This window comes from Fukomys damarensis, unplaced genomic scaffold, assembly GCF_012274545.1.
Source record: "Fukomys damarensis isolate Sample0158 unplaced genomic scaffold, DMR_v1.0_HiC HiC_scaffold_26, whole genome shotgun sequence".
In the NCBI taxonomy this organism is placed as follows: domain Eukaryota; kingdom Metazoa; phylum Chordata; class Mammalia; order Rodentia; family Bathyergidae; genus Fukomys; species Fukomys damarensis.
This window is the reverse complement of record NW_022900938.1, coordinates 21335459-21353572: the sequence shown is the minus strand read 5'-3', so window position 1 is coordinate 21353572 and position 18114 is coordinate 21335459. Positions and strand designations below refer to the sequence as shown.

At 41.0% G+C, this 18114-nt stretch overlaps 1 protein-coding gene across 1 annotated transcript in view; it reads right to left on the bottom strand.

Annotated features, from left to right (window-relative positions):
• The window catches only part of Wipf1 (WAS/WASL interacting protein family member 1), a 77356-nt gene extending 65512 nt beyond the window's left edge, over positions 1 to 11844 (bottom strand). Inside the window, exon 1 of the mRNA XM_010607079.3 lies at positions 11685 to 11844. The gene's annotated coding sequence lies outside the window, so the exon portion shown is untranslated. The remainder of the gene's footprint in view (positions 1 to 11684) is intronic.
• Between the last annotated feature and the right edge of the window lie 6270 nt (positions 11845 to 18114).

The following is an 18114-nucleotide window of genomic DNA, read 5'->3' as shown; positions in this document are numbered from 1 at the left end:
ATATTATATTGTATATTATATAATATGTATGTAATATATATGCTTCCTTCCTTTCATAGAGACAGAAATAAATCCTGAAGTATGGGCAACTAGACATAGGATAAGTAGAGCAATAAGAGCTACTCCTGTACAAATACATCTCAAAGATCCTACTTTTTCCTCAGCAGAGACAACATCCTCTAAGACCTGAAGGTAAGAGGATTACTGCCTAGAATCAATAATTTAAGAGCACAAGGTTTACTTAAAGTTTGTAATAGCCTGTACAACACTCCAATTTTAGGAGTTCAAAAACCTAATGGTGAACAGAGGTTGATACAAGACCTTATATTGATAAGTGATGCAGTAATGCCAATCCACCCAATGGAGCCTAATAAGTACATTCATCTCTCAAATCCTAGATGCTAGTTGTTTCTCAGTATTAGATTTAAAAGATGCCTTCTTTTATATTCTTTTACATATAGATTCTCAGTTTCTTTTGCCTTTAAAAATCCTCATAACCAGGCCGGGGATTTGGCTCAGTGGTTCCGCCGTCTGCCTCGCAAGTGCAAGGGTCTGAGTTCAAGTGCAAGGGCCTGAGTTCAATCCCCAGTACAAAAAACAAAAACAAAAACATCCTCACAACTAGGCCTCTCAAATGATGTGGATTGTGCTTCCTCAAAGATTCAATGTCAGCTCTCATCTTTTTGGGTAAGTGCTTTCCCATGGGTTGGCATGTCTGAAACATTCTCAGGTCATGGTCTTACAATATAGAGATGAGGCAAGAGGATCACAAGTTTGAGCCAAATTAGCAATGTAGGGAGATTCTGTCTCAAAATAATTTTTAAAAAGGAAGGATGGGCATGTAGCTCAGTGCAGAGGCCTTGAGTTCAATCTCCCACACCAAAAGGTTATTTGATATAACCTAAAATATTTAAATATATCAAAATTAATATAAAACTCTCTAACGAGTTATTCTTCTTTCTATACCAAGTCTTCGAAACCCAGTGGGTCTTTTGTACTTAGAGCCCAGCTTGTCTCAATGTAACCTGAACTCATTATAAGTGGCCACTGTACTAGATTGTGCAGGATTAGATTGTGACTGATAGAAGGGTGACTCTGGAAATAATAAGAAAAATTTTTAGGCCTTAGAATTTATGGAATTAAATTAAACTGAATTGAATCTTACTGACTAGAGAATGAGGAAGCCTACGGGCCTCCCAAGTCACTTCCATCCTTTGGCATATTTTGGGAAGGAGGGCAAAGGGGAGGTGCTGTTACATGTTACTGGAAGTTTGGGAGGCCTGCAGCACGGAGAATCTTTTGTCCACCCCTGGCTCTCAAGGCTATCAAACACCCTGACAGCAACCTGATTCAACCTAGATCTCAATGTACATATATGTCTGGTCTCCTGATAAATTTCCTAAGGTAGTGGTTGCCAAACTTCAAACATTTGCAGCTGACTTCATAATATTATGATACCTGCAGGACACCAAAATATATACAGTCAGGCAAGGTGCAGTGACATTTTAGTCTGTAAGAGACCACATAGATGGCAGTGGTCACATAAGATTTTACTGCTTTGCAACATTGTAGTTTGTATAAGTACACTCTATAATATTTACATGATGACAAAATTGCTTAATGATGCATTTCTTAGAACATGTCTCTGCTGAAAAGTGACACAGGACTGTAATTTAATTAGTATTATTATTTAGCCAATTGAAAAAAATCCCTAAATACATACTTGAGTGACATCCTATGAAACTATTTTCCCAAAGCCATATAGTGTTAATTTTTTGTGTATAACTAATAATTATTCAAATAACAAATATTTATCCATATGTCTCCTGCAATCATCTCACAGACCACAAATTCCAGAAATGCTGAACTTCCCTGTCCCTTGAGGGACAGGAAGTAGCTCGAGCAGATCCCCCTCAGGCCAGGAGAGCTCAGGGAGTGCACCATCCCACTGCTCTCCAACAGGCCAATGCTTTTTGAGATCTCATGCTTGTCTCTGAGGTTGACATTAATTCTGGCAGATTAGCTCCTATGTCCACCAGTTCTTAAGACACTTTGGGCATCAACTCTATCTAGATGGAAATCATCATTTTAATTTTAATTTTCCAGAGTTTCCAGAGCTAAGTTTGGGAACTGAGCTTTCAGCTATAACCTTACAAGGCCAAGACGACTACACCTATCACAGTGCCCTCCGAATATTTCTTCTTGTTACTGGATTGATCTTGATAATGAATTATCTGTAAAGCCTGAATATCTTAAGAAATGAAAGCTGATAAACTTCTATGGTGGAAATGCAGGGCATCAAAAACGGTTGAAAGACAAATTATATATATATTAGTGTGTGTCCTTGTGCATTAAATAACAAGATCCTGTTGTCAACATAATAATTACTATAATTTCAGAGCAGCGATGAGCATGGAAATATTTGGAGATATCTGCAATTACAATGTATACTAATTTAGTGTTGTATAATAAATTAGCCTAGAACTGAGTAGTTTAAACAACAAACACTTATTATATCACAGTATCTGTAAGGCAAGGTGCTGTCATAAGGCTGCAACTGCAGTGTGAGCTGGGGCTCTTCGGAGATATGACAGAGAGAGAATCTGCTTCTGAGATCACCCCTAGCCTGCTAGGAGGACCCAGGTCCCCACCTGCTGCTGGACCAGCATCTCCCTCAGCTCTGTACCACACGGGTCTTGCTCTAGGCAGAACCTAACATGGAACTGGTTCCACTCAGGGTGAGCAGGACAGAGAGAAAGCCAACACGGAAGCTGCAGTCTTTTTTACAGCAAATCTCGGAAGTGATGCCTCATCCTCTCCATTGCACTTCTTCCACAGAGAGAGGACCACAAAATCCAGTCCATGACTGGGGCGGGCACGAATCTCAGGAGGTACGGATCATGGGCCCCATCTTCTGGGCTGCCTAACATATCATGACATAAACCACCTGTGATTTCTATTTGTGCTTATGTCACAAGCACTGCTAATGCTACTGCGGCATGCTGGCCACGTTCCTAGCCAAAGGGCATGCAGAATTTCGTGAGGGACTAGTGAAAATAAAGTAATACTATTTTCCCCGCACAGTTCACAGACTTCAGGATAAAAGAAAGCTCCTGTGTTAAAATATGCAGTGGATCCTGCACCATTTAAAAATCAGCCTGGTGCTCTGAGGATGGGCACAAAGATTCCTCACACAGCCCTGGAATCTCCCAGCTGTGGGCATTTACGGTGTATGTGAAACATTTTTTTTTAATAAACCATGTGGTACGGCTGGATCTCTCAGAAATAAATCAACTTTGAAAACTTCCCTCACAGCTGCAAAAGGCAAGTGTTTGGCCCCAATAAATTAGGATTAATGGGGCTTGGCTTATAATGAAGCTTTCACCTCCTCTGGGCAGGTGGCCATAACTGAGCTATGAGAGCAAGCAAGCCATGGTTTGAAGTAATAACCACTTTTGTAATGACAAGTAGAACTGGAATAGAAAGCAAGTACAGGGAAGATGTTCTCCTGTAAAATGCAAACATTCTACAATTTGGGGCCTTCTGAAAACATGAATCAAAAGTTTGCTTCTAGGGCCGGGGATTTAGCTCAGTGGTTCCACCACCTGCCTTGCAAGTGCAAGGTCCCAAGTTCGATCTCCCGTACCAAAAAAAGAAAAAAAAAAAAAAAGTTTTCTTGAATGGGCCCTGTGTCAATTCTGCTTGTCACTTTTCTGGTTATAATGCTGCAGCCACTTTCCTTCTAGGTAGTGTAAAATAGGATGGACCAACAAGCCTGTATCACAGAATCCATGAATGAGGAGCCTACAATTGTAGACTTTAATGTTGCCCCTCTGCGCCTCAATCAAAATTTCCCATCACCTGTTCACAGAAATGCTTTCAGCATTTCATTTTATCAGGGTGGAACAGGAGCAGTATTCAAGATATTTAACAGCCATGAAGCAGGGCACTAAGTAATCGGGACCATGTGTGATGTTAGAGCAGGGCCCTGGGGCAGCTGCACTGTGCCTGGCACTAACCCTTCAGTTGTGGAGTTGAGGGGGAGTCTTAGGGATCCTGAGCTATGCTCAGGGGATGAAGGGGGCTGACAATTCACCAGATGCACCGACAGATCCACCTGACCTGGTTTCCCTATGAGACTCTCAGTGGCCAGCTCTGTCAGGACAGAGCCCAGTCCTCTTTCCTAAGCTCAGAGTGGAGGCCTGCAGGTCTTGAACCACTTCCAAGGCTCACAGAACCCCTCTCTTCAGTCTCCCTGGGATGCTGGCTGGCAGACTCCATACCAAGCACTTTCTGAGAGCAGCCTGGACCAGCTGCTGCTGGCTGGCTCCAAGGGGCTTCTGTGGAAGCATTCTATCTGATTTCAGGCCTAGAAACTGAGCAATGAGTAAGATACTACGCAGAGTCTCATTCCGTGTTTTTATTTTTACAGGACGTTCAAGTTATTAAATCAGCAACATCATTAAGAAAAATTCATTTTTAGACTTACATCCAGAAATGTCTAACTCTGCACTTGACATCTCTACATGGATATCTAATAGACAGCTCAAACTTAATTATCCCAAACCAAACTCCTAATGTCTCCTTTCCATTCCAAAGCATTCTGCTGATGGCCTTCCTCTTCTCAGTTTCGTGGTACTCCCCTCTTCCTGTGCTTAGGCCAAAACCCTTGGAATCTTCCTTGACTCCCCGCTTCCAGATATTATTGTTCAATCTAATAGTTAATCTTGTTGGTTCTACCCTCAAAATATCTAAACTCTACCTGTGCCTCACCGCTTGTATTGCTGCCATCCTGGTCCATGGCACCATGATTTCCCACGAGAGTGCAGCTATAGCCTCCTAAATGGTCTCTCTCCCTCACTCTTGCACTCCTACTGATACAGCAGCCAGAAGGAGCATTTGAACGCAAGGTCAGATCATTGACTCTCTTCTGCTCTCAGTGAAAGCCGGATCCTACACCAACCAACCAGGACCTCTAGGGGCTTGCCTTCAACTTTTTGCTTCTCATTTATGTTGTCCAAGTCATACTGGCTCCTTGTTATTCCCCCACTACACCAGACATGCTCCTGCCTCATCATCCACCGCCATCTCCCAGGTATCTGCACAGCAAGTTCTCTCCCCATTCCAAGTCTGTACCATCTCCATAACAGTCACCCTAATCACCCACTGAAATCTATATGCTCACCTCTGGACCTCTGCTCTTCTTTATCCTGCTGTTCTCCTTCATAGCAGTCTTCACCTTCTAACCTTCTAAGAGAATACATCAAGCAGTACATCTTAGGTCTGCAAGTTTTTGCTCACATTCCCCAAAGTAGTACAGAAGAGCCAATTTCTGAATTGAGGAGAGAGAGACAGGAAGATGTGGGGGGGGCAATGGGACAGGAGAAGAAGGGGAAGGGAAGAGAGCCCTATTACAAACATCCAATGGCAGGACCCAAACACTATGTCTCATTTTCTTCTTTTAATCATGCTTGTTGCATTCCGCAGAGGAACAAAAAAGACTGACACCGAGGCAGAAAAGAACTTTAAGAGTGTCTGTGATATTATGATATATATATTTTGGGTTTTGTTCATGGTTTCTGGCTCATAACCCCTTCCCCAAGGTAGGCTATAAAACCAGAATTTCTCTTCACTCAGGCAGGTCATGAAAATTCTTATCTGCCCTGGTTTTTGTCTTGGAGCAGGCCTTAAATATATTCTCTGACTTATCCCATCTGACACAAGGTCATGAGATCGCTCTCCCACTGTGCCTTGGAGGAAGGAATGCTGCACAGAGAGACCAAGAAGGTTTTCCCACACAGTCTATTAGCATTAGATATGCAATGAGGCAGGTCTCCACAAAAGCACAGGGTTGGAGAGCTTCCTGGTAGCTGAACAATAAATACCAGGGTTCCTGGGGACAGTACCAGTCCATTCTCTCATACCTCATCCTGTGCATTTCTTCATATGTACCCTTTGTAATACCATTTTGTTTGTTCGTTTGAACCAGGGTCTCACATTGGTCAAGTGGGTTACCCAAGATTTTCATATCTTTCTTTTATTTTTGGTTTATTTCAGACAAGGTCTTGCATGTAATTCTGGCTAGACTTGAGCTTACTATGTAGCTCAGGCTGGCTTCAAACTCATGGCTAAGGTCCTCCTGCCTCCTCTTCCTGAGTCCTGGGATTATAGACATGTGCCACCACAATGGCTTTGCAATAACTTTGGTGGGGGCGAGTACCGGGGATCAAACTTGGGACCTTGCCCTTGGGAAGCAGGCAGCAGAAGCACTGAGCTAAATCCCCAGTCCTGCAATAACTTTTATAATAAGCATATTTCCTGAGTTCCCTGAGCTGCTCTAGCACATTGGTTGAATCTAAGCAGGAGCTTGTAGGAAGAGCAATTTATAGCCAGTTGGTCAGATGCACAGACAGACCCACCTGGGGCTGCTGGAATGGAAAGCAGTCTTAGGGACTGAGCCTTCTGCCTAAGGAAGATTCCAAAAGTTTTGGCCTCCACCTGCAGGGTATGCCACTATCCCCAGGCAGGCAGTGTCGGACTTGAATCAGACTGGGGGACACTCACTGGTGTTCACTGCAGAATTAACTGCCTGCTTGGTGGTGGGGAAATACATGCCCTGATGTTTATCCGTACTTCACAACAGATCTTTATCCATACTTCTCATGTCCACAAGATCTAGGGTCTCTTTTCCTGGCCTACCCTGGGCCTCTTAGTAATTTTTCCTCTTTGGGCCTGTCCTTCTCTGCTCCTTAAGGACCAGGGCATTGCACACAAATCTCCAGGTGAGAAAGATTCGGTTTCTGCCTACAAAATTACCACTACATTGCTGTCTCCCAAGAATTAAGCAGAGGTCACTCTACCAAATCACCAGTCTGTGTCTACTCCCATTAGGCAGAGGTCTGGCTTCTGTGGATCCCTGAAGGCCGTCTATATCAGATTCTTAGTCCCAGGGACCCATCAGCATTGTTTATTGTGTAACCAGTAGTGTAGTCAGGGGTTTACTTTATGCCCACTACTATCACTAATAAGCTATTTGAGCACAGACAAATGATCTTTCTGGACCACAGTTTCCAAATCTAAAACTGAGAAGACCGAACACTCTGAAGGTCCTTTCCATTTAAAACAAAAAACAAAAAAACAAAAAAACAAGATTCTATTTTTTTAATCTACTGCTCTAAGTTTTAAATAATGACAACAGCATCTGACAGCCTCTTTCCTAAACTTTTCCCAAGGCCAGATGTTCCTGGCACTGAAACTAAAGGGGGAAAATACTTTTTAAATAACCTGACATTTTTGTCTTTTAGAGCAAAAAGTATCTTTGGCCTTTTCATTTCTTCTTCCTTTACTGCTACTTTCTTAAGAATTCTTAAAAGAAGTCTAAAAAGTAAACCATCCTTCCCAATTCATCAGGATCTATCTTATAATACTATGTTTTACAAATTATTTTTCCTGTATGAAACTTCTCAGATACATTTATTCTGGTAATTATTCTCATCAGCACTGATCTCTCTGTTTTGCAGGGAAGGCTATTAAATCCTCCGGGGAAGAAGCATGCTGTCCATTTACCTCTGACCTGAGTTTTCAGAAGGTGATGGACATGCAGTGGCAGATGCGAAAGGTGGGGAAGAAAGAAGAAAGGCAGTGGAAAGCAGAGAGGTGAAGATATTCGTTTGTTTTCTTTCAAAGAGGTTCTGAGAGAAGCCCTCATGGCAGCTGATCCCATTTAAATGATCTACAGGACTGGGACTTTCCTACGAGTGACACTGATGTGAGCAGCACTGTTGGGACATCAGTTATCTTGACACTCTCTCTCTGTGCAGCCTTCTGCACAGCAGGCCGGAGAGGTAATGGGAGACCCTCTCCTGGGCCCATCCTTGGCCCTGAGGAGTCAGGATCTCTAAAACCTTCAAGGAAGACCAAGTCTTTCCATTGCTGGCTGGAGTCAAAGAAGACACTCTGAATCACCACCATTCATAAATCAGTGATTTAGCGGAAGAACAGCGGTTCACTAGCAAACACTACAAATAAACCCATATGTATAAAATGTAGATAACCTCCTAGTCTGACGTCGGAAGCATATTCTAAATAATGTAGGTTCGAAGATACTAACAACTTTTAGCTGAGGAAAAACAACCTTAAAAATTTCCCCCATTATTACATATTGCGTATGAACAGTTACTTATCCTACCATAACAACTCTCATTTTCAGCCATGATAGCATTATAAACCAAGACAAAGAGTTTACTCAAAATACAGTATTTAAATCTATGAACACAAGTACAAAAGAAGTCTCACTCATACCAGAAAATATCAAACTGGACACTAAGGATCCAGCTGGTTAGTCTCAAAGCAGTAACTTCTCACTAGCCCTGAGAAATGACAGTGTTAGTGGTACATGAACACCTCCTGGTAGAAGTGGCATCGAATGTCATACGATCAAAGAATAGGTGCCTCTTACATTTAGTTTGTCACACATGACAGTGTTCTACTTCAAGGACTATCTTTCACGGGTTTATTCTTTCCCAGGAAATACAATTCTATGTCCTCTCATAAACAAATGCAACTGTTCCTGTCATCACTGATGCGGCGGGGAGGGGTGGTTTTAAATAGTACCAATCTTCCAACTGATGAAGATACGGGGAAATTCAAATGACACAGTGGAAAATCAACCAGGCATACCTAGTTCACAAAGTCTACATTAGCATTCATAATGCTTTACAGAAGACAGCACCTCCAGCAAAAGAACCACCACCCAGCAATGTGTCAGGCTGCCCATCACACCATCCCTACATTTCCTTCCATAAAATCTGTAATCTAAATACCTACTAGGTATACTTGGCCATTCCACCAGAACAACCCCACTGGGGCTTGCTCATCTTCCTGGAACAACAGCACAAGTCCTGTTTGGATCCTTACTGCCAAGAAGCAAGACATGAACATTTTGCTGGGGATTGCATGCAAGAAGGAAAATGATAATGATCTTGTAATCCGAGATATTTTTGAGTGTGTGGTTGGAAGGTCAGATAGGAGGACTAGAGGATCCCCAAAAGCAAAACTCAGAAGCATCACATGATCCAGCAACAAATATCAGTTCTAGGTATAGATTTGCAAACCTATGATCATAGCCACGTTATTCACAACAGCCAAAAGGTAGAAACAGCCACATTGGTGGATTTATGGATATAGAAAATGCAGTATATATATGCAATGGAATACTTGGCCTTAAAAAGGAAGAAAACTCTGAGATGCTATACAACATGGATGAACCGTAAATATAATGTGCTAATTCAAATAAAAAGAAGTTACAAGAAGACAAATATCCTATGATTCCATTTATATGTGGTACCAAGAGGAGTCAAACTCCCAAACAAAAAACAGAATGGTGTTTGCCAGAGGTTGGTGGGAAAGGGAAAATGAAGTCATTTAATAAGTACAGAGTTTCAGATTTGCAAGATGGAAAAATTCTGGAGACTGGCTGCACAACAGTGTGAATATACTTAATATTACTGAATGGTACACTCATTTTATGTTATGTATATTTTACCACAATTATAAACAAAACCAAAGCCAAATGTACTGTCCCGAGTATTTCCTTATGTGATGATGATACCAATAATGTTTTACTCAAGCCCAGGATGTGGGGTTCAATCCCCAGTATACCAAAAATAATAAAATAAAATAAAATTAGTACTCCAGGTGCTCTCCACCATCTAGCATGATCAACTACTATCTGCCCCCCTTGTCCTCTCTTTTTCAGAACACTTCCAGGTCTGAGGAGTAGAGGTGCTACAGAATGATGACCTCTAATAAATCTTTCCTTGTATCTCAAACTCAAAGGAATACAGCAGAAGCAGAGAACTAGAAAGGAGGTCCAGAAATAGCTATGGAGAGAAGAAATAGAAACAGCTTTTGGAAGGATGCAGTCACAAAAAAAGACAGAGGGTCCATCTGGAAAGTATTTAATCAAAATAAAAAGCCCCTTTCTACTATGAGCAACAGATTAGCATAATGCAAAACTCCCTGAACAGCAAAACACTATGACCAATTTAAGAAGCAAAATAAAACTGAAAGATGCACTCCTTCGAGGGATGTCCAGCCACTGCCAAGCTGTAAGCCTCTTCCTGGTGCTCAAGGGCAATGCATGCTCGAGGGGCTGAGGAACTCAGGGGCCACACTACTGCAGTTTCCCTGTGGGTGTCTCCTCCAGGCATTTGTACAAAGGGCCCAATCTGTCCCCATCCCACGCTCGATCAAACCATGCGCTGACAGCTGGTGAAGAAAGAGTTTCTGAAACCATGAGGGCTGAGATCCCTCACTTAGAATCCACCCTTACTGCCAGCTTCCTCTCCATTTCTTGCACAAGACGACAATAAAAAAATGAAAACTATGTGGCAAACTGAAGCCATAACTAAGATTGATTTTTCTTTCTCATCACTCTCCTGGTTACTTTATATTACTGAGACATAAACAAAACATGAGTCCACTAACCCTTCACCCTTTTGTTGTTTTTCAATACAGACAAATTTCAGGCCTGGACTGTAGAGATGAAACAGGAAGCTCTGGATCCTAATCTACTCTCCTCTTTACCTCCCTGCCTCCACTAAGACATTAATTACCATGGCCTTCAGGGAAGCAATCTAGGCTGTTTTCTAAAATGTCCAGGAAGAGCCCAGCAACCTCTCTGGTGCTAGCAACAGTTCAAGAATGAAGAAACTTCCTTCTCCTAAATCATATTTGAGACATATTCCTTTTTCATTAAAGCAGCAAGTCACTGTGTCCAAACCTTCTTCTGACTTGTTTTTTTTTTTTTAATGATACTGTCCCTCAATGGCCATAGGCTGAATAGTCTTCACTTTAGATGTTTCTAAGCTCTTCTTTTCCCACCCATGAGCCGCCTTGCTGGCTTTTGGGTAAACTCTTCAAATCTTCCTCTCTACCAGAAAGAAGGCCAAGGACAGAAAGCTCTAATAACAGCTAAGCCAGGCTTCTCCCAGCCCTGCTCAGCTTCAGCTCTGCTGAATTGGCCTCTTAAACAGGAGCAGGCCAAGGACTTCCTCTTCTCATGCTCAGAACGCCCCTGCCCCTTCTTATCTACTCTCATTTCTGTGCGAGTAAGAGAAAGGAGGAGAAAAAGGGAAGAAAACAGAAAAAGACAGAGAATTTATAGGAATCAAAAATTATTTAACATGAAGTAGAAGCCAAAAGATGTGTTTTAAGAGATGAAAAGTGCATAAAAACAAAGAACTTTTTTTGTGGCACGTTTTCACACACAGCACTTCTGTGTTTTGTTATGCCCTTTGAACACCCCACATATGTCTGCAAACACAAGCTGATCTGTCCTGCTTCACATTTACACTAATAAAAAATGAAAAGAGGCTTAGCTACATTCCACAAAATAAAGTTATTTAATGAGCAGCTGAAGTTGTTTTTCTTTTTTTTAAGACACAGAAGTTCCAAATGGGGAAGCACAAGATTCTGTGAATTTCGTTTTCACCATAATAGCTCAATGTTTGTTCCTCTCACAATGTGCGGTTGGTTACCAGCTATGCACTGGTTCTTACATTTAAAGCCAGAGCAATTTATTCCCATTAGAGAAATAGTTAAAAGACAGTACAAGGAGTGAAAATCAATTAGATACCTTAGAGCAGCTATGAAACGGTTTTTCAAGAAAAAAAAGCACTAACCTGTGTTGTTCCAATCTGCTGAGACCGGCCAAGTGCTGCGTCTCCTGCCGTCTTCTGGCTGGCTTCCTGAAACACTGCATGTGACATCGTACTTCCTCACCGCACCTTCTCCCACTTGCCTCTCTAATCGCTCTGAGCATGTGATAAGATCAGCCGGCTGCTTTTTCACATGGGGTAACCCTGTGTTTACAGAAATGGCTGCCTCCCCACAAAGGTACCCCAGCTTTTTCAGCTGTTCCTAGGTCACAGGTATAGAGATGAGCCCATGGGGAGTACTCTCCGGACCTCTGGCACTTCTGACTCCATTTGGAGGGACAGGAGAAAGGGAGTCTTGAGCCCCAAAGTCTCCCTCCTGGGGTTGAGCAGGCCACTACAGAGGGGCTCCGGGCATGGGCACTCTGCAGTGCCCGCTCAGCCCCAGTTAGCCTGTGCTGGGAATTGCTAGGAAAGGTGCTCAACGGTGCTGTTCCCAGGAGGTCCCCACACTCCTCTCTGGAAGGCACTACCACCAACGGAGCACACCCAAGTCTCGGCTCACGTTGCTGATTTCTGCAGCGACCACGGCCACTCACCCTGAATTTCCTGGGTCAGCGTCAAGTTCACACAGAGTCTATTTAGTCATGCTGTCAGACAGTGTGCCCTAATTCTTGGTTTAGAAAACAAAACCATAGTATTATCAGTCTCGCTGGGCTAAATAACTGCTGTCAGCCTGGCAGGACAGTCAGGGACAGTACCTGCTGTGTCCCTCTCTGCCCTGGCCAGGGAAGAGATGGAAGAGAGCTGCGGGCAGGGACTATGCAAGAAGCCAAGAAGCCCAAGGGCACCATCTCTAGCTTTCTTGTTCCTGTAGTCACTGCCTTCCTCTTTCCCTCGATAATTCCCCCAGCTCTCAGGAGGGTCCAAAGTGGAATTTGTGGATACAGGAAGTGGTATGCGGGAGTAAAACCACATCTGGCACCGAAGGGAATACTCTGCAATTTGTACAACTTGACTCAGGACAGAACCCCCAAAATTGTTTCTGTTTGGCTACCCTGGCATAACATGTTTTTTTATAAGCTTTTTACAGGATTTTTTGGTTTTTAGCAAGGTAATGATGAACATGTTCCAAGTCTTCAATATATTACCCTATAATTCTCCAAAAGGGTTTTCCACGTGAGGACACTGAGTAAGGAAACAAGTTCTGAGAGTCAGAGTTACGGACAACAGTACAACTCTGAAGCCTCACCACATGATTACAGTTCTGGCCTTAAAAACACACATAACTGCTTTACCATCCTGACAGTGGATGGCTGGTTTTTGGATTGAATTGCACATTTAGATCACCAGTTAAGTCAACATGGCTGCCGACAAAGCTATAGACACTGTATTACCTTTTAAATGAGAATAACGATAAACTTTGCCATCTTGGACTCAGATTTTGGAAAGAACTTTGGAAAAACAAATTATTATATGGAGGAAAACTAATGACAACTCTACTGAATGTATTTTGAAGTGTCACATTCTGAAAGTTAAGCTTTCAATTCCATTTTTCAACTAAGTAATTAAGTTTGTTCTGCTTAAGCTGTGCCCTGTGTGGAATTATAAAGGTCTTAACAAAATGCTTTATAATGCTCCTTTAAAATCTCCAACCTGCTGGGGTAAGTTAGCTCAGTGGTTCCATCACCTGCCTTGCAAGCACAACGTCCCGAGTTCAATCCCCCCACCCCCCATACCAAAAAAAAAATCTCTAACCTGATTTTCTGTCTGTTAATTATTTTTTTCTGTTTAGGCACTTACATTTTTCAATAGATTTTATTTTTTGGAGTAATTTTAGATTTACAGAAAATTTGAGACAATAAATACAGAAAGTACCCATATATTTTATACCCAGACTCTCCTATTATTAACATTTTATATAATCTTAATATGTAACAATTAATAAACCAATTTTAAAACATTATGACAAGCCGGGCGTGATGGCACACACCTGTAATCCCAGCACATGGAGGCGGAGGCAGGAGGATGGCTGTGAGTTTGAGACAAGCCTGGGCTACATAGTGAGTTCCAGGTCAGTCTTACTACATAGTGAAACACTATCTCAAAAAACCAAAAAATAAAAAATAAAAATAAATAAAACATTACAATTAACTGAAGTCCACAGTTTATCTAGATTCCTTAGTTTTCACCTAGTGTACTTTTCCTGTCCCAGGATCCCATTCAGGATACCACATAACAGTCATCAGATCTACTTTGACTCCACTTGGCTGTGACAATTCTCAGCCTTTCCTTGTCTTTGATAACTGTGATGGTTTTGAAGAGTAGGATGCGCCATGATGGGATTTGTCTGATGGCTTTCTCATGAAAATACTAGCGGTTATCAGTTATTTGGAAGAGGCTCACACAGGTAAAATACCATTTCAATCAAATCACATACATACAACCAGTATGATTTCACACTGTCAATGTTGGCCTTGAGCACCTGGTTGAGGAAGTGTTTGTCAGGTTTCTCACTGTAAAGTTGCTTCCTGTTCCCTCCCACCTTTCCATAACAAACTGTTTGAAAGGACATGCTTGATAGTAGAGAATCCATGTAGATTATGTAGAATTCTACTGCATAGAAGATCTGTCTCTGATGCACATTTATTAATTTATTCAATTATTCATTTCTATCACTATGGCCTCGTGGATATTACTTAATATGTTGTGTTATATCTCAACACTGCTTCGCTTATTTTTTTATTCAAATTGTTCCTGCTTTGGCCACAGGATGCTCTTCCAGTTGGTTTCTGTGTTCCTTAGACATAATCTATTGGAATTATTATTATTATTATTTAGCATTTCCTTACTTTTTGGCACAACAAAATGTTCCAGGTCCATCATGGATAACACCTATCTGTCCACCATGTGTTTTGTTTTGTTATTGTTGTTATTTGCTGCTGTTGCTTTTTAATAGAAGAAAAAGAAAATAAGTCTATGGGCCTGAGAAAACTTTTATTTACCTTCCAGTAGCATTAGTTCTGTTCATGCATATTAATAAATCTTCTCTTGAAGACTGCTTCATAAAATTAATTAGTAGCCAGGCATGGTGGTGCACGCCTATAATCCCAGCACTTGGGAGGCTGAGGCAGGAGGATGGCTGTGAGTTCGAGACCAGCCTGGGCTACATAGTGAGTTCCTGGTCAGTCTCAACTACACAGTGAGACCCTGTCTCAAAAAACAAACAAACAAAAAAACAACAACAACAAAATATAGGTGTAGTATCTGCTACCAGCAAAATATCGAAGTTGACACCAACTGAGCGGCATGCTGCATTTCCTCAACTCCAGATGTATGTATGCATTGGTATCATCTTTTCTTTCACATTTTACCATGCCTAGGATCAAAGTGTACATTTAATTTTGTATTTTCCCCCTTCCCTTACCCATCATTAATTTGATGGTACAACTACAATCAGTAGTGCCTTGCGAGTGGAGAAAGTATATCAATGAACTCTTGTTTAATAGACATCATCTAAATATATTCACTGATCCCCCCGCCATTGGAAAACTTTTTTTTTATTTGGTACTGGGGATTGAAATCAGGACCTTGCACTTATGAGGCAGGTGGTGGCACCACTGAGCTAAATCCCTGGTAGTGGAAAAATATTTTGATTAAACTGGTTTGATGTGTAGCATGTACAGATGCTAAAAAACCCCAAGATTTTTAACTACTCCCAGACACATTTTAACTTTACCTCAAACAATAAATTCTCACAAAGTCTTAACTACAGATTCAAAAGAGGAGACATTAAATTCTTTTCCGGGCACACTGTGGATCACTCTCCTAAGATCTCAGGGATCCATTATCATGGCTGAGTTGCCAATGGTGATGCCAGCCAAAGGAGGGAGAGGAGTTCCAGTCTGGCTGATGAGGAGTGGGTCACCAACTGGTCAGGATACGGATGGGAAGGCCTCCCTGCCTCTGCCTTCCCAATCAGGGCAGCTGAACAACTGTAGAGTGGCAGAATCAGCCCTCCTGACTCAGTGGCCAGGAACTGTATGTACATCAGCTAATAAGCCACTGCTGATTTGGGAGCATCATGCTTCACAGAGGTTTTTTGGGGTATTTTTTGGTTTGTTTTTTCTCTTAATGGATAGAGACCAATTCAACCATTCACAAATGGTCATAGAGAAAATGCTCAATCTTTTTAATGGAGGTAGGAGAAATTGGCTTCTCTGAACACTACTTTACATTTTGCTCCTGTGTAAAATTACCAGGGTCCAGATAACTCCCTAAGCATCTCACCAGAATCACAAAAGGACCAGAAAAGCTGCTGCACTGGCTCTCTTCAGCAGTCATTTATCAAATTTATTACATGCAGACACTGAGCTAACTGCTTTACCCACATACTTCCATTTAATTTTCATTACAATGCTGTGAGGTAGGCTTTGAGATCTCCACATTACAAAAAGAGAAACTAGGCTTAGAGAGATTAACGTGTCCAGGCTTCCTTGATAAATTTGAAGCCAATTTGCAAGTGCAGCTCTGTCTGACCATTCAGGAAATGCAAAGCAAAATCACCATGAGATTATCATCTCACCCCATCTAGAAGTTTATGATCGAAATAACAACAAATACTGGATGCAGAGAAAAGGGAACTCTCATACAGTGTGAGTGACTAAGTTAGTACAGTCATTATGCAAAACAGAATGGAGTCTCCTCAAAAAAACTAGACATGGAACTATAATATGATCCAGAAATCCCACTACTAGCAATATATCCAATAGCAAACACATGGGTTTAACCTACATGTCCACTGATGGACGAATGGATAAAGAAAATGTGAGATACACACACACACACACACACACACACACACACAATAATATCCTGTAACTTGCAATAGCATGAATGAAACTGAAGGGCATTATGTTAAATGAAATAAGCCAGACAGAAAGATAAATATCATGTGTTCTCACTTGGATGTGAAAGCCAAAAGAAGGTGATCTCTCAGGAGAGAACAGAAGAGTGGTTACAAGGAGAGAAAGGTAGGGAGGAGGAACAGGATGGAGAGATGACGGACAGAGGGCACAGGAGTGCAGCTGGGTATGAGGAGGATCCTCTAAAACCCCACAGCACAGTAGGATAGCTATGGTTGGCAACAGTTACTTGCATATTTAAAGAGAGCTATGAGAGAGGAATTTTAATGCTCCCAATACAAAATAAATAAATAAATATTTGAGGATGGATGCACCAATTACCCTAATCTCATCTTTATACAGTGAAACATCATACTACACTCCATAAATTATGTGTTAGCCAAAATATTGTAACAAAAGCCCACAAAACAAGATGAGTTTTCAATACTATTGTATTGTGGCCAATACATGTCTATCTTTTTATTAACTGAAATTTTTCTTAGCCATTTAGTATTTAATCGATGTTTGCAAATACTTTTTTTTAAAATTGCATTTCCTACTTAAGTCAATAATGAAACACTGATGCTACTTAAATATTCTGTTCCACTCATTTTGTCTACTTGATCAAAATCTAAAAACATTTTTGTTAAAATCTCCCAATACGATTATGGGAAGCTATTTGTATTGCTAATTTTTTTGTTTGTATTATTTTATTTGTATGTTCTAACAGATTTATAACGATATGATAGGATGATAGGACGCTCACTGCCTAAAGGTTCACTTTCTTAAGTTAATACACATTAATGGTACAAATTAATTACTGGGTTTCATCGTGACATTTCCATATACTGTGGACTGATTACACCCCCACCCTCCCTTCCATGCTCTCTTGCCCAGCCAATTCTCTCCCCTTTCCCAGCTTCCCTTCATAACTCCCCCCACTTATAATTTCAGGGTTTTTTTGTTTCCATATATGAGATAAAATATACAATACTTACCTTTCTGTGTCTAACTTATTTCAACAATTTAATCCATTTTTCCTGCAAATGACAGGATTTCATTCTTCATTATGGCTGAATAATACTTCATTTTGTATATATAAAAAGTTCACTGATAAATCTTGTTGGATTTTCATCTTATTCTTCAACACCTCAAAGCTTTTTTTACATTTAATCCTAAATTTTAAAATTAACAGTACCATCCCTACTTTTGTTAGCCTTCACTAACTACTTCTTAATTTTCATCCTTTCAGTGTTATGTTGGTATACATAGAACTCCTAAAGATAGCCTATATCTAGACCATCTTTTTAATAGATATGAGTCACTGATTTTTATTAGATGAATTGAACCTAGTCATGTCTATTGTATATGTTTATCTTATTCCTGCCACTATATTATGTTTTGCTATATTGTTTCTTCTTGGTCTTTCCTTTTCTTGATTTTTGATGACTGACTGCTGTATTAGTGTGCTTTAGTATCTGACAGTTTAGAAATGTTACCTATACTTTTTTCTAGATATCAAATACATACAACTTTATGGGTGAAGATCAGAG